General features: G+C 43.6%; 1 long non-coding RNA gene and 1 pseudogene across 1 annotated transcript; one reads left to right on the forward strand and one right to left on the reverse strand.

Moving 5' to 3' along the window:
* Positions 1 to 1,376: 1,376 nt before the first annotated feature.
* Positions 1,377 to 6,221, reverse strand: LOC123726160 (histone RNA hairpin-binding protein-like; annotated as a pseudogene).
* A 5,744-nt stretch (positions 6,222 to 11,965) lies between these two features.
* On the forward strand, positions 11,966 to 19,815 carry LOC106567428 (uncharacterized). Its single transcript, XR_001320067.2, has 3 exons — positions 11,966 to 12,956; positions 16,870 to 17,015; positions 19,360 to 19,815. It is a non-coding gene; the product is annotated as an uncharacterized lncRNA (long non-coding RNA).
* Positions 19,816 to 20,379: the final 564 nt, after the last annotated feature.

Here is a 20,379-nt window from a genome sequence, read left to right on the forward strand (position 1 = left end):
GAAGGTCGGTCTAAACCCCGTCACAGAATATGAAGCCTTCACTTAGCTAGCTCAGTCAAGATGACTAACGTTAGCAATAGCAAGCCGCACTGACAATATGATGCTAACTAGCTCGGTTAGCTAACGCAAATCGTAATTTGTATGGTTAGCAAGCTAGCTAGCTTAGCGTACGTCCATTTAACCGATTATGCAGACTTGCGGACACATCCACACAAAAACATAGCTTGTTAGTCTGTAATAAACAAATGACTTATTACCCCCTACTCGATTAGATCACTAGCTGTCGAGGCTCGCTAGCTATTATTGCTACAGCCTTGGACCGCTGTGCCGTGTCTAGGACGCGTGCTTGCAAAACACGGCCATACATTTTATAATGCAGTGAGACATTTCAGATAAATAAAACGGCTAATCAATAACTTTTCTTTGTAACGGCTACTTGATTAAAATGTCGTTCTTACCTCGACCAACACCACCGGACATCAGGCCTTACAAGGGTTAAATGCTGCTCGTGAAGGATAAACCAATTTGGAGCCTGTGCAGCACGCGACTTGCAGCCAGGTTAGTGTCTGTGTCTCCGATATTATTGACCTATTAAAAAGCATAACATGTACCAGAACCGTCGTTGATTACAATATCTGGAACATAAAATTAACGTCATAATCAACGTGCCATTGAAATATACGAGACATATCAGTCTTAGGCAAAATAGCACAGCGTACAATTCAGTTGTCCTTTTCAAATCAATTAAAACGATCAAACCTGTGAGCGATTTGAATGTATAAATAGGGGGCGCCCAAGCAGTGGGCGCATTCGATGATCATTCAAACAAAAGATTGAAGTAGCTGACGTGCAATAGCTTAGACTTTTAAAAGTGCCGACAATTTATTTTATTTTTTTAAGGATGTCAAATCGCAAGATTTCGTTCATTGTTGAAAATGGCACAACTTTGACTGAACCGACGTAAGGTTATTAGATGGCTATAAAGTGTGGTACTTGTAGTTCGCTACTCATATTCGGATCAGTTGTTTACTTGACAAATTGCTAGGCTCGGGGACCATTTTAAAGTCACGCCTTAACACTGGAATATGTCACTTTTCATATTACCTATATGTCATCCTACCGTACGACTTATTTGTGAGGCAAGTACAAGAAATAGCGTATACCGTTATCTTGTGGATGCTTTGAATACTGCAGTTAGCGTTGCATGTTGGACGGGCCAAATGAAAGCGCAAAACGTTAAGACCTCAGCGCTATCCCACCAATCCCGGAGACCCATTATGCCAGGAAAGCCAACTTCACGGACATTGCCCACATTTCAAATTAACATTGGATAAATCTCCTGAGAATTGTGTGCTGAAAAAGTCCAATCTTTATTAATTTCGGGCCATGAAGAAAACCTAAAACAAATGAATGTAATTGGGACAAGAAAATAAAGTAAAAAAAGTGAAGAATAATACTGGATCCAAATAAACATCTAGGTACACCATTAGTGAAGCAGATACTGCTTAAACGTGTGTTTGATACAAAACAATAATGTGTAAAATGTGTCCCAAAACTGACAAGTGTGTGGTCAGTATTTTACAGCAATCATATCTTTCAGTCAGCACCCAGTGCACCCCTGCAAGTCTATACCGCTGTGACTGACAGCCATGATCAGTATGGTTTCCACGGTAGCCAGTCTCTCTGCATGGGCACTTGTTGATCGTGATCAGTTTCCAGGAGAAATCTCAGCCACCCCAACACATTCTCTTCAGCTGTTAGGCAACTGCTAAAGGAGTACACCAAGCCTGGCTTGGAGGATGAGACCTGAGGACCAGACACATCCACCTAAAGAGGCAAACCACAGTGAATGGATGTCTCCAAACAAGACAATGTCTGCTAATATAGGAACAGTAACACTCAGACCTGGGATCCATGGGGAAGCATCCAGGGACTGTTGAATGACATTCCAGCAGGTTAGGGGAGAAGGGGGCTTTTGAATCTGAAGGTAGCCCTCTCCCTTTGGCCCCCTTTTTAACTCCACTGTCTTCATATAGCTTGCAATTCATCTGCTCAAGCAACCCCTGCCTGCATATCGTCAAGCAACAATGAGGTCAACTTAAGACAAGGAAATACCATTACAAATGTAAAATCACCAATACCTACAGTTGGTCAACAGGGTCCTGTCCTTCGGCTTCTCTCTGCGATTCAGATGGAGGGTCCCACCCATACAGAGCTCTCCGCCAAACACGAACCTGCATGTCCCAGGATCGGCGGCTGTATTTTCTATATTTGTTTGGAGTGGATGGGTGCAGCCCAGGGATTCTCAGACGCCTTGTATCAGAAAGAGGGAAGACAAGCAAAAATAAATATTCCACCCATTCATCACGGAGACTTAAAGGTAAAGCCATCATTTGTGTTTGGAAGTAGCAGTGCATTCGGAAAGTACTCAGACCCCTCGACTTTCAACATTTTGTTACAGCCTTATTCTAAAATGGATTAAAGAGTTTCCCCCCCCTCAATCTACACACAATACCCCATAATGACAAAGCAAAAACAGGTTTAGAAATCTGAGCAAAATATAACTTGAAATATTACATTTACATAAGTATTCAGACCCTTTACTCAGTATTTTGTTGAAGCACCTATGCAGTGACTACATCCTAGAGTACTCTTGGGTATGATGCTACAAGCTTGGCACATCTGTATTTGGGGAGTTTCTCCCATTTTCCTCTGCAGATCCTCTCAATCTCTGTCAGGTTGGATGGGGAGCATCGCTGCACAGCTATTTTCAGGTCTCTCAAGAAATGATCGATCGGGTTCAAGTCCGGGCTCTGGCTAGGCCACTCAAGGACAATGAGACTTGTCCTGAAGCCATTCCTGCATTGTCTTGACTGTATGCTTAGAGTTGTTGTCCTGTTGGAATGTCAACTTTGCCCCAGTCTGAGGTCCTGAGCAGGATATAGTCAAGGATCTCTGTAATTTGTGCCATTCGTCTTTGACTCGATCCTGACTAGTCTCCCAGTCCCTGCTGCTAAAAAACATCCCCACAGCATGATGCTGCAACCCCCATAGGGATGGTGCCAGGTTTCCTCCAGACGTGACATTTGGCATTCAGGCCAAATAGTTTAATCTTGGTATCATCAGACCAGAGAACCTTGTTTCTCATGGTCTGAGAGTCTTTAGGTGCTTTTTAGAAAACTCCAAGCGGGCCATCATGTGCCTTCCATCTGGCCACTGTAAAATAAAGGCCTGATTGGTGGAGTGCTGCAGGAAGGTTATCCCATCTCCCCAGAGGAACTCTGGCTCTCTGTCAGAGTGACCATCGGATTCTTGGTCACCTCCCTGACCAAGGCCCTTCTCCCCCGATTGCTTAGTTTGGCCTGGCAGCCAGCACTAGGAAAAGTTCCAAACTTCTATTTAAGAATGATGAAGGCCACTGTTCTTGGGGACCGTCAATGCAACAGAAATTTGTTAGTACCCTTCCCCAGATCTGTGCCTCGACACAATCCTATCTCAGCGCTCTACAGACAATTCCTTCTACCTCATGGTTTGCTCTGACATGCACGGTCAACTGTGGGACCTTATATAGGCAGGGGTGTGCTTTTCCAAATCATGTCCAATCAATTACATTTACCACAGGTCAACTCCAATCAAGTTGTAGAAATATCTCAATGATGATCAATGGAAACAGGATGCACCTGAGCTCAAATTCGAGTCTCATAACAAAGGGTCTGAATACTTATGTTTAACACATTTGTAAAAATGTCTAAAAACCTGTTTTTGCTTTGTCATTATTGGGTATTGTGTGTAGATGAGGGGGGAAAAAATAATTGAATAGACTTTAGAATAAGGCTGTAAGGTAACAAAATGTAAAAAAATAAATTAAAAAAAAGAAACCCAAGGAGTCTGAATACACTGTAGGTCTCATCCAATAAACAGTTCAATAAATGTATTTTTGTGGGCTCTTCACAGGCCATCAGTTACCTTTCAGAACCTAGTTACAATAAAAATGTATTGTAGAATCATCAGTTCTCATACTTGGGAACCTGCTCCAGGTAATTCTGGTAGCCAGACGTGTTCTTGCCGTACTGAATCTGTTTCTGCCGTCATTTCAGGACCGATTCATGCCTTCTGTGTGAGCTGGATCCAGGTTTCGTAGGGCCCACTGCATCCCTGCCTGGGACCTAGGAAAAACAAGCCTTCATGATTTCCCCCTTATAATATTGTGCATGGAAATAGAGAACATGCACTACATTTCAAAAGAGGAAGGGTAATGTAGAATGGTAAATGGTTCAATTCCACCAATTGAGGTACTGAGGCCCTTCAGATGAGTGTGCTTAATTGTGCTTTTTAAGTTAACAATGTTTTATTATCTACATTTTAGTCATTAAGCAGACGCGCTTTTCCAGAGCGACTTGCAGTAGTGAGCACATACATTTTTCATGCTGACCTGATACCATCCATGTCCTCTGTTCCAACAGCAACACTGGCAGTAGACATGCTTAGGATACATCGCTCAAGGATGGATGACCTGATGGGAAAAGCAACCAGAGACTCCGTGAACTTATCCAATAAGAACCTGATATTTTCATTTGCAAAACATTTTGCTACGTGTGCACTAAGTCCAAGGCAGGTGCTAGTCATGAACAGTACCTGCAAGGCTTTTGCATAGCAGGGGCAGGTCTCCTTTCACCATTCATGGGTGAGGTAGGCATGGCTGGGGCTGAATTGCTAAAAAATGGACAGTAAATGGTGATTAAAAAAATGTGATAAAGATAAAAGTAGAGAAATGGATATTTGACCGGCTGAACAAATATTTAATATTCGGCATAGGGGTCGAAATTAATTAAGGTTATGGTTAAAGGTAGACTCAGCAATATGACGTAGGTGCAAAAAGTAAACAGCATAGTGGGTCAATTTCCAAAACAACTAAGAGCGTTGAAGCGTGAGGCTAAACTCCCCCAGTGTTTTGTAACTACCACACTCAGAGTGAAGCAAACCCATGCACAGATACTGTGTGTCTTGCATCTCAATATCTCCGGTGCTGCTCATGGCAACTTCATTTAGCTGAGTCAACCTTTAACATTAGGTTAAGGAAAACAAAGGGTTAGGTATAGTTTCAGTAAGGTGAAGGTAAGGTTTAGGGAAAGGCATAAAAGTTAACATTGGTTAATGCACCGCTATTCATTTTCTGCCTGTGTAAAAGTAGACAGCAGTAAAAGTAGCCAGCTGCACGTGGGTCAGACAGCATTCCTATGTAGATTAAGACACTGCAGAGCCAATGTGAGATATGCCTCAGAAAATGTACCTCAATCCAGGGATGAGAAATGCTTTGTCAAAGATTTGTATAACTTACCTAAGATTGACCAGAGCCTGTCGTTTCCAATGGGAGCAAATTAATCAGTGGGCAGAACAAGCAAAGAGGTGGGCAGAGCCAAACTAGGTAGATCCTATTGGCGTGTTCTAGCATTTATTTGCATATTGCCATTAGGGAACTCCTGCTCCGAAGTGCATGTGTGCAATAACTCAATTCGCCCTTGCACTCCTAAACAACCATTTTTTATCAACTTCGGCAAACGTAAAACATTTTTTTTTTTAAAGGCTTTGTTACATCTTTGTTTCATTGATATGAACATTTGCAGAATGTTTGGCCAAAATCCATCTCACTCCATCTTCTCCCACCGGGCTTCCTCTCATCAGTGAGTTGAAATGCCAACCAGATGCTTCACATAATATACATCCAGTGAAATATCTGCCTCTTTGTTTATCTGTGGCGTTGTCCCATTATCAAATTGAAAACACATAGAAGATTGTATGACTGCTAATGTTAGCATTCTTTCAATCTTCTCTGTGTAACAGTTAGGCTAATAGGACGATTCAGAGTATAACACCTTTACATTCCTAAACTACACAGGAATGCTGTCAGACCCTAGTGCAGCTGTAAGCAAGCGAGTCAGATCTGCTGGCTAGTCTAAAAGTAATCCAGACATATGGACATCTTTTTTGACCTAAACCTGCTTCTCTGGATATGTTTTGATTTTTGGCTGTTGTGCTGAATCAACAAAGAAACTCTGGTATCTCAATTAGAGGGCTCTTCCTCCTCCTTACCTGACCAGACTGTCATACACAGCGCTACAGCCTGGAAGAAGCCAAGGTTCAGGGCTGCATGAATGAGTTGTTGCTCTGGACCTGAAGCCAGGGGGCAGCTCTGGGATGCCAGACCAAAGAGGCATTGACCAACCCCTAAAACAGCAGCACACAGGGAGCAAAATGTTACTATGTCAATATACAGCAGGAATGGGCAACTCCAGCCCTTATGGGCCTGATCGGTGTCACTTTTCCCTCAGCCCTATAGCTAAAACACTTGATTCAACTAATTGCGTTCTAAACCATAGACCATGGTAGACCTATGCAATTTGTCATAATCAATTATGTGATCATTTTGGTGGTAATTAGTGGCAGATTAAACAAAAACAATTTAATAGTGGTAGGCCACTTCATCGAGAGGGGACTTTTGGTCATGCACATAATGAAAATGGGCTAATCATCTTAAATGTCGAGTCAGTTTTAAACGACATGATAGAATGACAAAAAAAACATACAGACCTCGGCTCCATAAATGGACCTTGAAATGCAATTTCGACGGTGATGACATGTTGAGTTTGTCTGCAGCCACGCAGTAAATTCGTCATTGCTGAAAGGACAGGTTTTAAATTAACGCCAAGCGCCATCAGGGCGGGGCCGCAGGGGTGTGCACCAGCCCCATCTTGGGTGCGTTCAGTTCGAATGTTTGCTAAATTGCCTATGGTTTGGACTAGATTACACACAAATCAAGGTGCAATTATGGAGCCAAGCTCTGTATGTTTTTTTGGTCATTCTATCATGTGTAGTTTACTGTATATTGACTGAGTAACATGCTTGTCCCTGTTCGGTGCTATTTTAAGGGTTGGTCAATGGCTCTTTGGTTCAGCATCTCAGTATGGTTAAAGTAATTTCTTTAGTCTTACCTGATGTACAACAGATAACAATGTGATTGTTTATCTTAATGCAATACAATCAGTTGTTCCATCAAATTAAATGACTCAAGGCGAAAATTTAAATTAAGCAGTCAGATTTGGTTTTGAAAATGTATTATATGATAAATCTACTACTTGGTATGAACAGGGGGAATAGGCTATTTATTTTCCCAATAACAACAGGGAACTCGCCATTAAAACTACAATTTACGTCCCTACCCCATTGAAGTTTAAATGTGAAATGGTTAAGGTAGGGGTATAGGGTTTAGCGTGGGACGTTCCAAGGACTGGAAAAGCATGCCAAATCTTTTCAGTCTCCTGAGAGGAAATAGGTCTTGTCATGCCCTCCTCACGACTGGCTTGGTGTGCTTGGACCATGTTAGTTTGTTGGTGATGTGGACACCAAGAAATGTAAAGCTCTCAATCTGCTCCACTGCAGTCCCGTCGATGAGAATGGGGGCGTGCTCGGTCCTCTTTTTCATGTAGTCCACAACCATCTCCTTTGTCTTCATCACGTTGAGGGAGAGGTTGTTATCCTGGCACCACACGGCCAGGACTCTGACCTCCTCCCTATAGGCTGTCTCGTCGTTGTCGGTGATCAGGCCTACCACTGTTGTGTCATTGGCAAACTTAATGATGGTGTTGGAGTCGTGCCTGGCCGTGCAGTCATGAGTGAACAGGGAGTACAGGAGGGGACTGAGCATGCACCCGTGAGGGGCCCTGTGTTGAGGATCAGCGTGGCGGATGTGTTGTTACCTACCCTTACCACCTGGGGGCGGACCATCAGAAAGTCCAGGATCCAGTTGCAGAGGGAGGTGTTTAGTCCCAGGGTCCTTAGCTAATTGATGAGATTTGAGGGCACTATGGTGTTGAACGCTGAGCTGTAGTCAATGAATAGCATTCTCACATAGGTGTTCCTTTTGTCCAGGTGGGAAAGGCTAGTGTGGAGTGCAATAGGGACTGCATCATCTGTGGATCTGTTGGTGCGGTATGCAAATTGGAGTGGGTCTAGAGTTTCTGGGATAATGGTGTTGATGTGAGCCATGACCAGCCTTTCAAAGCACTTCATGGCTACAGACATGAGTGCTACGGGTTGGTAGTCATTTAGGCAGGTTACCTTAGTATTCTTGGCCACAAGAATGGTGGTCTGCTTAAAATGTGTTGCTATTACAGACTCAGACAGGGAGAGGTTGAAAATGTCAGTGAAGAGACTTCCAGTTGGTCAGCGCATGCTCTCAATACACGTCCTGGTAATCTGTCTGGCCCTTCGGCCTTGTGAATGTTGACCTTTTGAAAGGTCTTACTCACATCGGCTGCGGAGAGTGTGATAACACAGTCTTCCGGAACAGCTGGTGTTCTCATGCATGTTTCAGTTTTATTTGTCTTGAAGCGAGCATAGAAGTAGTTTAGCTCGTCTGGTAGGCTCGTGTCACTGGGCAGCTCTCGGCTGTGCTTCCCTTTGTAGTCTGTAATGGTTTGCAAGCCCTGCCACATCCGACGAGCGTCAGAGCCGGTGTAGTACGATTCGATCCTAGTCCTGTATTGACGCTTTGCCTGTTTGATGGTTCATAGGAGGGCATAGCGGAATTTCTTATAAGCTTCCGGGTTAGAGTCCCAATCCTTGAAAACGGCAGCTCTAGCCTTTAGCTCAGTGCGGATGTTGCCTGTAATCCATGGCTTCTGGTTGGTATGTACGAACAGTCACTGTGGAATACAACGTCATCGATGCACTTATTGATGAAGCCAATGCCTGATTTGGTGTAGTCCTCAATGCCATCGGAGGAATCTCGGAACATATTCCAGTCTGTGCTAGCAAAACAGTCCTGTAGTTTAGCATCTGCTTCATCTGACCACTTTTTTATTGATCTATTCACTGGTGCTTCCTTCTTTCATTTTTGCTTGTAAGCAGGAATCAGGAGGATATAATTATGGTCAGATTTGCCAAATGGAGGGCGAGGGAGAGCTTTGTATGCGTCTCTGTGAGTTTTTTTCCTTCTGGTTGCACATTTAACATGCTGATAGAAATTTGATAAAACTGATTTAAGTTTCCCTGCATTAAAGTCCCCGGCCACTAGGAGCACCACCTCTGGGTGAGCGTTTTCTTGTTTGCTTATGGCTGAATACAGCTCCTTCAATGCTATCTTAGTGCCAGCCTCAGTCTGTGGTGGTATTTAAACAGTTTCAAAAAATACAGATAAACTCTCTAGGTAGATAGTGTGGTCTACAGTTTATCATGAGATACTCTTTTGAATGTGGGATTATCCAGTGTTGATGAGTGTGGAGGATATGGCAGTAACAAGAAGAGGAGGCAGAGATAATGGCAAAAGCATTTGTCCAAGTGCGTAGCTTGGCTAATCTGCTAGAGGATTGGCAGAGGGGGAGAGAGAGAATGAAAGGGGAGCAACCTGATGTGCTGGACAGGAAATAATGCGTTGAGTGCACCTTTTACTAGGTGAACTGGAGGTGAAGAGGGCAATAGGCAAGGTTGGTTTAACCTCACCTGGGAAGGATGAGGGTGGGGAAATCTCTATCAGACAGCTAATTGGTGGATAACGGTACAACGCAGGGGCGTGTGATTAGTCCTCTTTTGTTCTTAATCATGATCAATGATGTGTTCTCTCAGCTGGACATTGGGCGGTGTTTATTTGCAGATGATGGGGCCTTGTGGAATAGGGAAAGAAATGTACCATACATAGTCAGGAAGGTACAGGAAGCAATTGATGAGGTGGAGTGGTTGTCATTAAAGTGGGAAGTCAGGTTCTCTGTAGCGAAAACTCTGTGTTCTTTAACAGGAGGATTGGAAGGTAGGAGATGCGATAAGCCTGCGGTTGTATCAATTTAAATCAAATGTTATTGGTCACATACACATGGTTAGCAGATGTTATTGCGAGTGTAGCGGAATGCTTATGCTTATAGTTCCGACAATGCAGCAATATCTAACATGTAATCTAACAATTCCACAACAACTACCTAATACACACAAATCTAAGTAAAGGAATGGAATAAGAATATATACATTTAAATATATGGATGAGCAATGACAGAGCAGCATAGGCAAGATGCAGTAGATTGTATAAAATACAGTATATACATATGAGATGAGTAATGCAAGATATGTAAACATTATTAAGTGGCATTATTAAAGTGACTAGTGATCCATTTATTAAAGTGGCCAATGATTTCAAGTCTTTATGTAGGCAGCAGCCTCTCTGTGTTAGTGATGGCTGTTTTTCAGTCTCTCGGTCCCAGCTTTGATGCACCTGTACTGACCTCACCTTCTGGATGGTAGCTGGGTGAATAGGCAGTGGCTCGGGTGGTTGTTGTCCTTGATTATATTTTTGGCCTTCTTGTGACATCGGGTGCTGTAGGTGTCCTGGAATTTGGGTAGTTTTCCCCCAGTGATGAGCTATGCAGACCGCACTACCCTCTGGAGAGCCTTGCGTTTGTAGGCGGTGCAGTTGCCATACCAGGCGGTGATAAAGCCCGACAAGATGCTCTCAATTGTGCATTTGTAAAAGTTTGTGAGGATTTTAGGTGACAAGCCAAATTTCTTCAGCCTCCTGAAGTTGAAGAGGCTCTGTTGCACCTTCTTCATCACACTATCTGTGTGGGTGGACCATTTCAGTTTGTTTGTGATGTGTACCCAGAGGATCTTAACTTTCCACATTCTCCACTGCTGTCCCGTCGATGTGGATAGGGGAGTGCACCCTCTGCTGTTTCCTGAAGTCCACGATCATCTCCTTTCCTTTGTTGACATTGAGTGAGAGGTTGTTTTGCTGACACCAAACTCCGAGTGCCCTCACCTCCTCCCTGTAGGCTGTCTCGTCGTTGTTGGTATTCAAGCCTACTACTGTTGTGTCATCTGCAAATTTGATGATTGAGTTGGAGGCGTGCATGGCCACACAGTCATGGGTGAACAGGGAGTACAGGAGGAGGCTGAGCACGCACCCTTGTGGGATCCCAGTGTTGAGGATCAGTGAAGTGGAGATGTTGTTTCCTACCTTCACCACCTGGGGGTGGCCCGTCAGGAAGTCCAGGACCCAATTGCACAGGGCGGGGTTGAGAGCCAGGGCCTCTAGCTTAATGATGAGCTTGGAGGGTACTATGGTATTGAATGCTGAGCTATAGTCAATGAACAGCATTCTAACATAGGTATTCCTCTTGTCTAGATGGGATAGGGCAGTGTGCAGTCTTATGACGATTGCATCATCTGTGGACCTATTGGGGCGGTAAGCAAATTGAAGTGGGTCTAGTGTGACAGGTAAGGTGGAGGTGATATGATCCTTGACTAGCCTCTCAAAGCACTTCATGATGACAGAAGTAAGTGCTACGGGGCGATAGTCGTTTAGTTCAGCTACCATTGCCTTCTTGGGTACAGAAACAATGGTGGCCATCTTGAAGCATGTGGGGACAGTAGACTGGAATAGGGAGAGTTTGAATATGTCCGTAAACACCCCAGCCAGCTGATCTGCGTATGCTCTGAGGACGTGGCTAGGGATGCCGTCTGGGCCGGCAACCTTGCGAGGGTTAACACGTTTAAATGTCTTACTCACGTCAGCTACAGAGAAGGAGAGCCTACAGTCCTTGGTAGCGGCCACATCGGTGGCACTGTATTATCCTCAAAGCGGGTGAAGAAGGTGTTTAGTTTGTCTGGAAGCAAGACGTCGGTGTCCATAACGTGGCTGGTTTTCTTTTTGTAGTCCGTGATTGTCTGTAGACTCTGCCACATACATCTCGTGTCTGAGCCGTTGAATTGCGACTCCACTTTGTCTCTATACTGACATTTTGCTTGTTTGATTGCCTTGTGGAGGGAATAACTACACTGTTTGTATTCGGCCATAATCTCAGTCACTTTTCCATGGTTAAATGCGGTGGTTCGCGCTTTCAGTTTTGCGCGAATGCCGCCATCTATCCATAGTTTCTTGTTAGGGTAGGTTTTAATAGTCACAGTGGGTACAACATCTCCTATCCACTTCCTTATAAACTCACTCACCGAATCAGCGAATACGTCGATATTATTCTCTGAGGCTACCCAGAACATGTCCCAGTCCGCGTGATCAAAACAATCTTGAATCATGCATTCAGATTGGTCAGACCAGTGTTGAATAGTTATTAACACGGGTACATCCAGTTTGAGTTTCTGCCTATAGGAAGGGAGGAGCAAAATTGAGTCATGGTCAGATTTGCCAAAAGGGGCCTTGTATGCATCGCGGAAGTTAGAGTAGCAGTGATCCAGAGATTTTCCAGCACGAGTACTACAGTCAATATGCTGATAGAATTCAGGTAGCCTTGTTCTCAAATTTGCTTTGCTAAAATCCCCAGCTACAATAAATGCAGCCTCAGGATATATGGTTTCCAGTTTTCATAAAGTCCAGTGAAGTTGCTTGAGTGCCATCGTGGTATCAGCTTCAGGGGGCATATACACGGCTGTGACAATAACCCAGGGGAATTATCTTGGGAGAATATACGGTCAGCATTTGATTGTGAGAAATTCTAGGTCAGGTGAACAAAAGGACTTGAGTTCCTGTATGTTGTTACAATTACACCACGAGTCATTAATCATGAAACATACACCCCCCCCCTCTTCCCGAAGAGATGTTTATTCCTGTCGGCGCGACGTACAAAGAATCCAGATGGCTGTATCGACTCCGACAGCATATCCCGAGAGAGCCATGTTTCCGTGAAACAGAGTATGTTACAATCCCTGATGTCTCTCTGGAAAGCAACACTTGCACTAATTTCATCTACCTTGTTATCTAGAGACTGGACATTAGTGAGTAATATACTCGGAAGCGGTGGGTGGTGTGCGCGCCTCCGAAGTCTGACCAGAAGACCGCTCCGTCTACCTCTTCTTTGGCAGCGTTGTTTTGGCTCAGCCTCTGGAATCAGCTCAAATGCCCTGTGAAGTTCGGACAAAGGATCAGCTTCGGGAATGTCGTATTCCGAGTCCTAATGCTGGTAAGTTGACGTCGCTCTGATATCTAATAGTTATTCCAGGCTGTATGTAATAACACTTAAGATCTGTGCTAACAATGTAAGAAATAATACATAATGCAAAGTTTCCTAAGGACTAGAAGCGTGGCAGCCCTCTCTGTCGACGCCATCCTGAGTATGGGAGACATTGGGGTGGTGGGGTTCTTCAAGTTCCTTGGGGTGTACATTGATACTAAGCTGGCCTCGGCAGAAAACATGGAGTGACTGATGGGAAAATGGGAAAAAGTTATAAATGTGATGCGCTGTTTGACAGGGAGTACGGGGCTGTGCGTTCCTCACTGAGGACCATGTACAGTTGAAGTCGGAAGTTTACATATACCTTAGCCAAATACATTTAAACTCAGTTTTTCACAATTCCTGACATTTAATCCTAGTAAAAAAACTCCCTGTTTTAGGTCAGTTAGGATCACCACTTTATTTTAAGAATGTGAAATGTCAGAATAATAGTAGAGAGAATGATTTATTTCAGCTTTTATTTATTTCATCACATTCCCAGTGGATCAGAAGTTTACATACACTCAATTAGTATTTGGTAGCATTGCCTTTAAATTGTTTACGTTAGGTCAAATGTTTCGGGTAGCCTTCCATAAGCTTCCCACAATAAGTTGGGTGAATTTTGGCCCATTCCTCCTGACAGAGCTGATGTAACGGAGTCAGGTTGTAGGCCTCCTTGCTCGCACATCCTTTTTCAGTTCTGCCCACAAATTCTGTATAGGATTGAGGTCATGGCTTGAGGTCATGGCCACTCCAGTACCTTGACTTTGTTGTCCTTAAGCCATTTTGCCACAACTTTGGAAGTATGCTTGAGGTCATTGTTCATTTGGAAGACCCATTTGCGACCAAGCTTTAACTTCCTGACTGATATCTTGAGATGTTGCTTCAATATATCCGCATAATTTTCCTGCCTCATGATGCCATCTATTTTGTGACGTTTACCAGTCCCTCCTGCAGCAAAGCAACCCCACAACATGATGCTGCTACCCCCGTGCTTCATGATTGGGATGGTGTTCTTCGGCTTGCATGCCTCCCCTTTTTCCTCCAAACATAACAATGGTCATTATGGCCAAACAGTTCTATTTTTGTTTCACCAGACCAGAGGACATTTCTCCAAAAAGTATGATCTTTGTCCCCACGTGCAGTTGCAAACCGTAGTCTGTTTTTTTATGGCGGTTTTGGAGAAGTGGCTTCTTCCTTGCCGAGCGGCCTTTCAGGTTATGTCGATATTAGACTCGTTTTACTGTGGATATAGATACTTTTGTACCTGTTTCCTCCAGCATCTTCACAAGGTCCTTTGCTGTTGTTCTGGGATTGATTTGCACTTTTCGCACCAAAGTACGTTCATCTCTAGGAGACGGTTTGACGTCTGCATGGTCCCATGGTGTTTATACTTGCGTACTATTGTTTGTACAGATGAACGTGGTACCTTAAGGCGTTTGGAAATTGCTCCCAAGGACGAACCAGATTTTTTTTCTTCTGAGGTCTTGGCTGATTTCTTTTGATTTGCCAATGATGTCAAGCAAAGAGGCACTGAGTTTGAAGGTAGGCCTAAAAATGCATCCACAGGTACACCTCCAATTATGTAAATTAGCCTATCTGAAGCTTCTAAAGCCATAACATCATTCTCTGGAATGTTCCAAGCTGTTTGAAGGCACAGTCAACTTAGTGTATGTAAACTTCTGACCCACTGGAATTGTGATACAGTGAATTATAAATGAAATAATCTGTCTGTAAACAATTGTTGGAAAAATGACTTGTGTCATGCACAAAGTAGATGTCTTAACCGACTTGCCAAAACTATAGTTTGTTTACAAGAAATTTGTGGAGTGGTTGAAAAACGAGTTTTAATGACTCCAACCTAAGTGTATGTAAACTTCCGACTTCAACTGTATGTTGCTTTGATCCTATCTGTAATAGACTATGGAACTATAGCGTATGGTTTGGCAGCCAGGACATCACTGGAAAGGGTTGATGTCATGATGCCTTCCCTGTAGCTCAGTCGGTAGAGCATGGTGTTTGCAACGCATGGTGTTTGCAACGCCAGGGTTGTGGGTTATTCCCACGGGGGGCCAGTACGGGGGGGAAAAAAAGTATGAAATGAACTGAAATGTATGCATTCACTACTGTAAGTCGCTCTGGATAAGAGCGTCTGCTAAATGACTAAAATGTAAATGTAAAAATGTCAGACAGGAGCAAGAACTGTAGTGGGGCCTTTCTGACCTATCCCGTGTTAGCTCTACAGCTGGAGATGGGGGAAGATGCCAGTACATATTACAAGACAACAGCTGACAACTGCTGGCAGTTAACTATTGGGTTAACTTACAGGGGCATGGCATGTCTCACCCCATGAAAGGGGTGTTTGTTACAGGCATGTTGGGAACATGAACGTGGTCAGAATACAAGCTTTGGATGGGTGCGTAATACCGAGGTGAGGCAGATGGGACTGTATGACAGGGAGTGTAACCCCACGTTACCTATCCCTGTGAGTCCACCATGGCTACTCCCTACTCCAGTAGTTGATCTACAAATGTTGGAGAGATTAAGGAAAGACGAGGTGAGGGTTGATCTATTCAAGTTATTTAAAAGATGGCTGTATACTGTATATCAGGATTTTATGCCGATATATACAGATTAATCGAAAGAACCAAGGGCACGTTGGACTGGGTTAGCCTTTGTTGTACAGGAAAGTGGGGTGGCATTACAGATCACTTCGCTGTTTACACAGCAGAGTCGATAGCTGTACTGTTGGCATTGCAGTGGGTGGAGGAAGTCAAGCCAAGCAGTGTAGGTATAGGGGATGCAGGTGGCCTAGTGGTTTGAGCGTTGGGCCAGTAACTGAAAGGTTGCTGCATCGAATCCCTGAGCTGACAAGGTAAAAATCTGTCGTTCTGCCCCTGAACAAGGCAATTAACCCACTGTTCCCCAGTAGGCTGTCATTGTAAATAAGAATTTGTTCTTAACTGACTTGCCTAGCTAAATAAAGGTTAAATACATTTTTTTTTAAACCTGTTATATATCAGACCTGTTATATGAGATACTCCTCACCCATGGCTGGCTATGACAGATGGGTATACAGGCTAGATTTTCTTGAGTCCAAGCTCATGTGGGGGTGGAGGGAAATGAGGCAGCTGTTCTGGCAATGCAGTCCCTTAACGGTGGGGAGGTGGACATTGAGGTGCCCATGAGTAAGGCAAAGGCTAAGAGCCTCATATGGACAGTGGTGATGCAGGCATAATAAGGGTAGGCATCTCTACCAAATACAAAGGAAAGTTGGAGAGGGGAGGATGGCAGGAAGGGACAGGAAAGTGGAGCCCATTTTCTCTAGGACACAGCCGGCTGAACACCTCAAAGTGTGGTTATTGCCAGGAATTTCAAACTTTTGTGTTAATACAGCGTGGACAATATGAGAGGGAGGGAGAGAGAGAGAGAGAGAGAGAGGTGGTATGAGAGAAGGGGATAGAGGAATTGAGTATAAAAGTTTATTAAGAAGAACATCATTAGTTATACAGTAGTTTCCAACCGTTTTTATTTTTTAAGACGAATGGGGCTGGCAGGTATGATTTAGGTGGCGGTAATGCACCTTAACATTGGATGCCAACCGCTGATAAACCCCACAGAATAAGGCTTTTCTGCTTATATATAAGGTTTTAGGGTGAAATAAATGCAATGTAAACAAATTTGTGCTCAACATTTGAGAGAAATAAGCTTTTTGTGCGTATGGAACATTTCACGGGGTATTTTATTTCAGCTCATGAAACATGGGACCAACACTTTACATGTTGGGTTTATATTTTTATTTAGTGCACATTAGAAGGGCTGAGTAGATGGCTAATTTGGTAATAATTTGTATTCTCTCCTCTCATCTTCTTACTCCTCACAGACTGGAGGAATCTGGGAATGTCCATGCGCATAGAGCGCTCCTCATTGGACCGGGTGAAGAAACTATTTGAAGCTAACAATAAGAAGATTGAGGAGAAGCAGAAGGAGAATGATTTTGAAGAGTGCATGAAAGAGCTTTGAGAAGAGGTCAGTGATGGGGCTAGAATAAGCTTACTCTGTGTCAGTCCAAATGGATGTAATGTCTATTAGTTCAGGTCAGGGAATAAATGTAATTGCTGGTATGTCTAACATGCTGACTTAACCTGCTGGGTTGCATGTGCCAGCATTGCAAATGAAATGTGCATACATGTTATTCAATCATTTAATCCAAACTGCTTGCATGCGACAAAGGGCGTCTGCATTGACAGGCCCTAAAATAGAACTTGGTTCTATGTATTTTAGATGCCTAAAGTGCTGCAAGTCCCGCCTCTCCCATCTGCTCCTTGGTTTGTAAGATCCTACATAGGTGATTGAAAGATGAACGAGGTGCACACTCCAGTCCAATTGGTCAAAGATTTCTATAACTAACCAAAGATAGAGCACAACCTGTCGTTTCTAATGGGAGTAAATGAATCATAGTGGCAGAACAAGCAAGGAGATGGGCAGAGCCAAGCTAGAGCTAGCGAGATCCTGTTGGTGCATTCTAGCATGTATTTGCATATTCCCATTAGGGAACGCCTTTTCTGTGAAGTGCTCATGTGCATTAACTTAATTTGCCCTGGCACTCCTTCTAAACAACACCATTATTAAAACTTTGGTAAAGGGGAAATTCCACAAAACTTAGTCCACTGTTTGTAACAGATTCTAGTTTTGGAAACAGACAACTGTATTGAGATGAAAATGTTGAATCGATGAGAAAATTATCAGAACATCGGCCAAAATCCATCTCGCTCCATCTTCTCCTACCTCCGGCCACTGGGCTTCCTTTCATCGACCATATTTGGTTGTGTGTAGGAATGCCAACCGGATGCTTCCGGCTCATTGTTCTATTTGGGTCGTCACTATTTACGACATCCACACAGTCATAAACCCCATTTATTTCTGCAATTTCTCTTCTTGAAATGTTATTTTAAACCTGTGAGATTGTGGCGATAATGCACCTTAAAGTTGGTTGCCAACCGCCATATAAAATCCACAGAAGAAGAAGAAGGACGAGGAACGAGGAGAGATTAATCAAAGAAAACGAAAAACGAACTAGGTTTCCCCTTTTATCTGTGGATTAATTGTCGGAGTAGATAACACATGATTTTGTATGACTCAAAATGGGTCAAAATTCTACAAAGATCCAGCAAAAAAAATTACCATATGCATTTCAGGTGAAATGCTGATCTTCAACAAGGAGGGCCCTCAGGGGCGTGTGTACAGTCCCCTCCTGTACTCCCTGTTCACCCATGACTGCATGGCCAGGCACGACTCCAACACCATCATTAAGTTTGCCAATGACACAACAGTGGTAGGCCTGATCACTGACAATGATGAGACCTGGCAGTGGAGGAGGTCAGAGACCTGGCAGTGTGGTGCCAGGACAACAACCTCTCCCTCAATGTGATCAAGACAAAGGAGATGATCATGGACTACAGGAAAAGGAGCTCGCCCCCATTCTCATCAACGGGGCTGTAGTGGAGCAGGTTGAGAGCTTCAAGTTCATGGTCCAAACACACCAAGACATTCATGAAGAGGGAACGACAATGTCTATTCCCCATCAGGAGACTGAAAACATTTGGCATGGGTCCTCAGATCCTCAAAAAGTTATACAGCTGCACCATCGAGAGAATCCTGACTGGTTGCATCACCGCCTGGTATGGCAACTGCTCGGCCTCCGCCTGCAAGGCACCACAGAGGATAGTGCGTACGGCCCAGTACATCACTGGGGCCAAGCTTCCTGCCATCCAGGACCTTTATACCAGGCGGTGTCAGAGGAAGGCCCTAAGAATTGTCAAAGACTCCACCTGCCTTGTCATAGACTGTTCTCTCTGCTACCGCATGGTACCGGAGCGCCAAGTCTAGGTCCAAATGGCTTCTTAACACCTTCTACCCGCAAGCCATAGGACTCCTGAACAGCTAATCAAATGTCTACCCGGACTATTTCCATTGACCCCCCCCCCTCCCATTTTTACGCTGCTGCTACTCTCTGTTCATTATCACTTTACCTCTACCTACATGTACATATTACCTCAATTACCTCAACTAACCTGTGCCCCCACACAGTGACTCTGTACCGGTACCGCCTGTATATCGTCTCGTTACTGTTATTTTATTGTTGCTCTTTAATTATTTGTTATTTTTAAATTTTCTTCTTTTTATTTTCAGATTTTATTTATTTTTTACTTCCGTTTATTTGAGTAAATACTTTAACACTTATTTTTCTTAAATCTGCATTGTTGGTTAAGGGCTTGTAAGCAAGCATTTTGCTAAGGTCTACACCTGTTGTATTCGGCGCATGTGACAAATACAATTTGATTTGATGTATCCCTGCTACTTCTTTTCCCAGGAGGAGAAAGCAAAAGCTTACAAAAAGGAGAAGCAGAAAGAAAAGATTCTTAAAGCAGAGGAGGATCTCTTCGAGGAGAATGATGAAATCGCTGACATGATAGGATTCTCAGGGTTTGGTTCCTCAAACAAAGACAAAATTACCTAAAGAAATGTATTTGACCACAAAGAAAACTTTGCTGTCTGTAGTATTCTATTAGTGTCACTATACTCCCTCTCCGGCCTCTAGGTCATCAGGCTGCTGATTATCCTGCACACCTGTCACCATCGTATCGCGCACCTGGGCCGCATGACAAAAAAATAAAAAAAAATAAAAAATAAAAAAATGCATGTAATTAAATGAAATGTATGCAATCACTACTGTAAGTCGCTCTGGATAAGAGCGTCTGCTAAATGACTAAAATGTAAATGTAAATGACACTCACCTGGACTCCATCACCTCCTTGATTAACTTCCCTATATGTGTCACTCCCCTTGGTTATTTCCTCAGGTGTTATTGACTCTGTTTTCATGTCGGTGCATTGTTTGTGTTTTGTGTTCCTTTATTGATTAAAACACTCACTCCTTGAACTTGCTTCCCGACTCTCAGCGCACTTGTTATAATTAGACTGAGGGTGTTCTATTTTATTCCTCACCTGGCTATTTACTCAATGAGCACCCATGATCAGAGAATAAACCAGCAAGCAAAAAGCCCCAGGCCCCTTAAATGAAGTATCCTTATATAAAAAGGAAGTGAGACACGTGATTCATGTCGGTTTTGGGGACGGGAGATAGTTTTTCTACTAGGAGGTCATCCACCTTCACAGCACAGAGGAACGGCAAAAGCCGAGAAAGAGGAGTGAACCAGTGGCCCCACACATGACTGCCACACCAGGCATGTACTGGAGATTTCTGCACACACTGCCACCTGTAAACACCACGGAAGGACAGGACTCTGAAGTCAGCGTAAAAATAAATGCTTAGTTATTGATAATGCACTGGTCATTGTAAGACCCGTTGATAATGTGCTATCACAACAGAC

The sequence above is a fragment of the Salmo salar genome, chromosome ssa13 (assembly GCF_905237065.1).
Source record: "Salmo salar chromosome ssa13, Ssal_v3.1, whole genome shotgun sequence".
Lineage (NCBI taxonomy): Eukaryota > Metazoa > Chordata > Actinopteri > Salmoniformes > Salmonidae > Salmo > Salmo salar.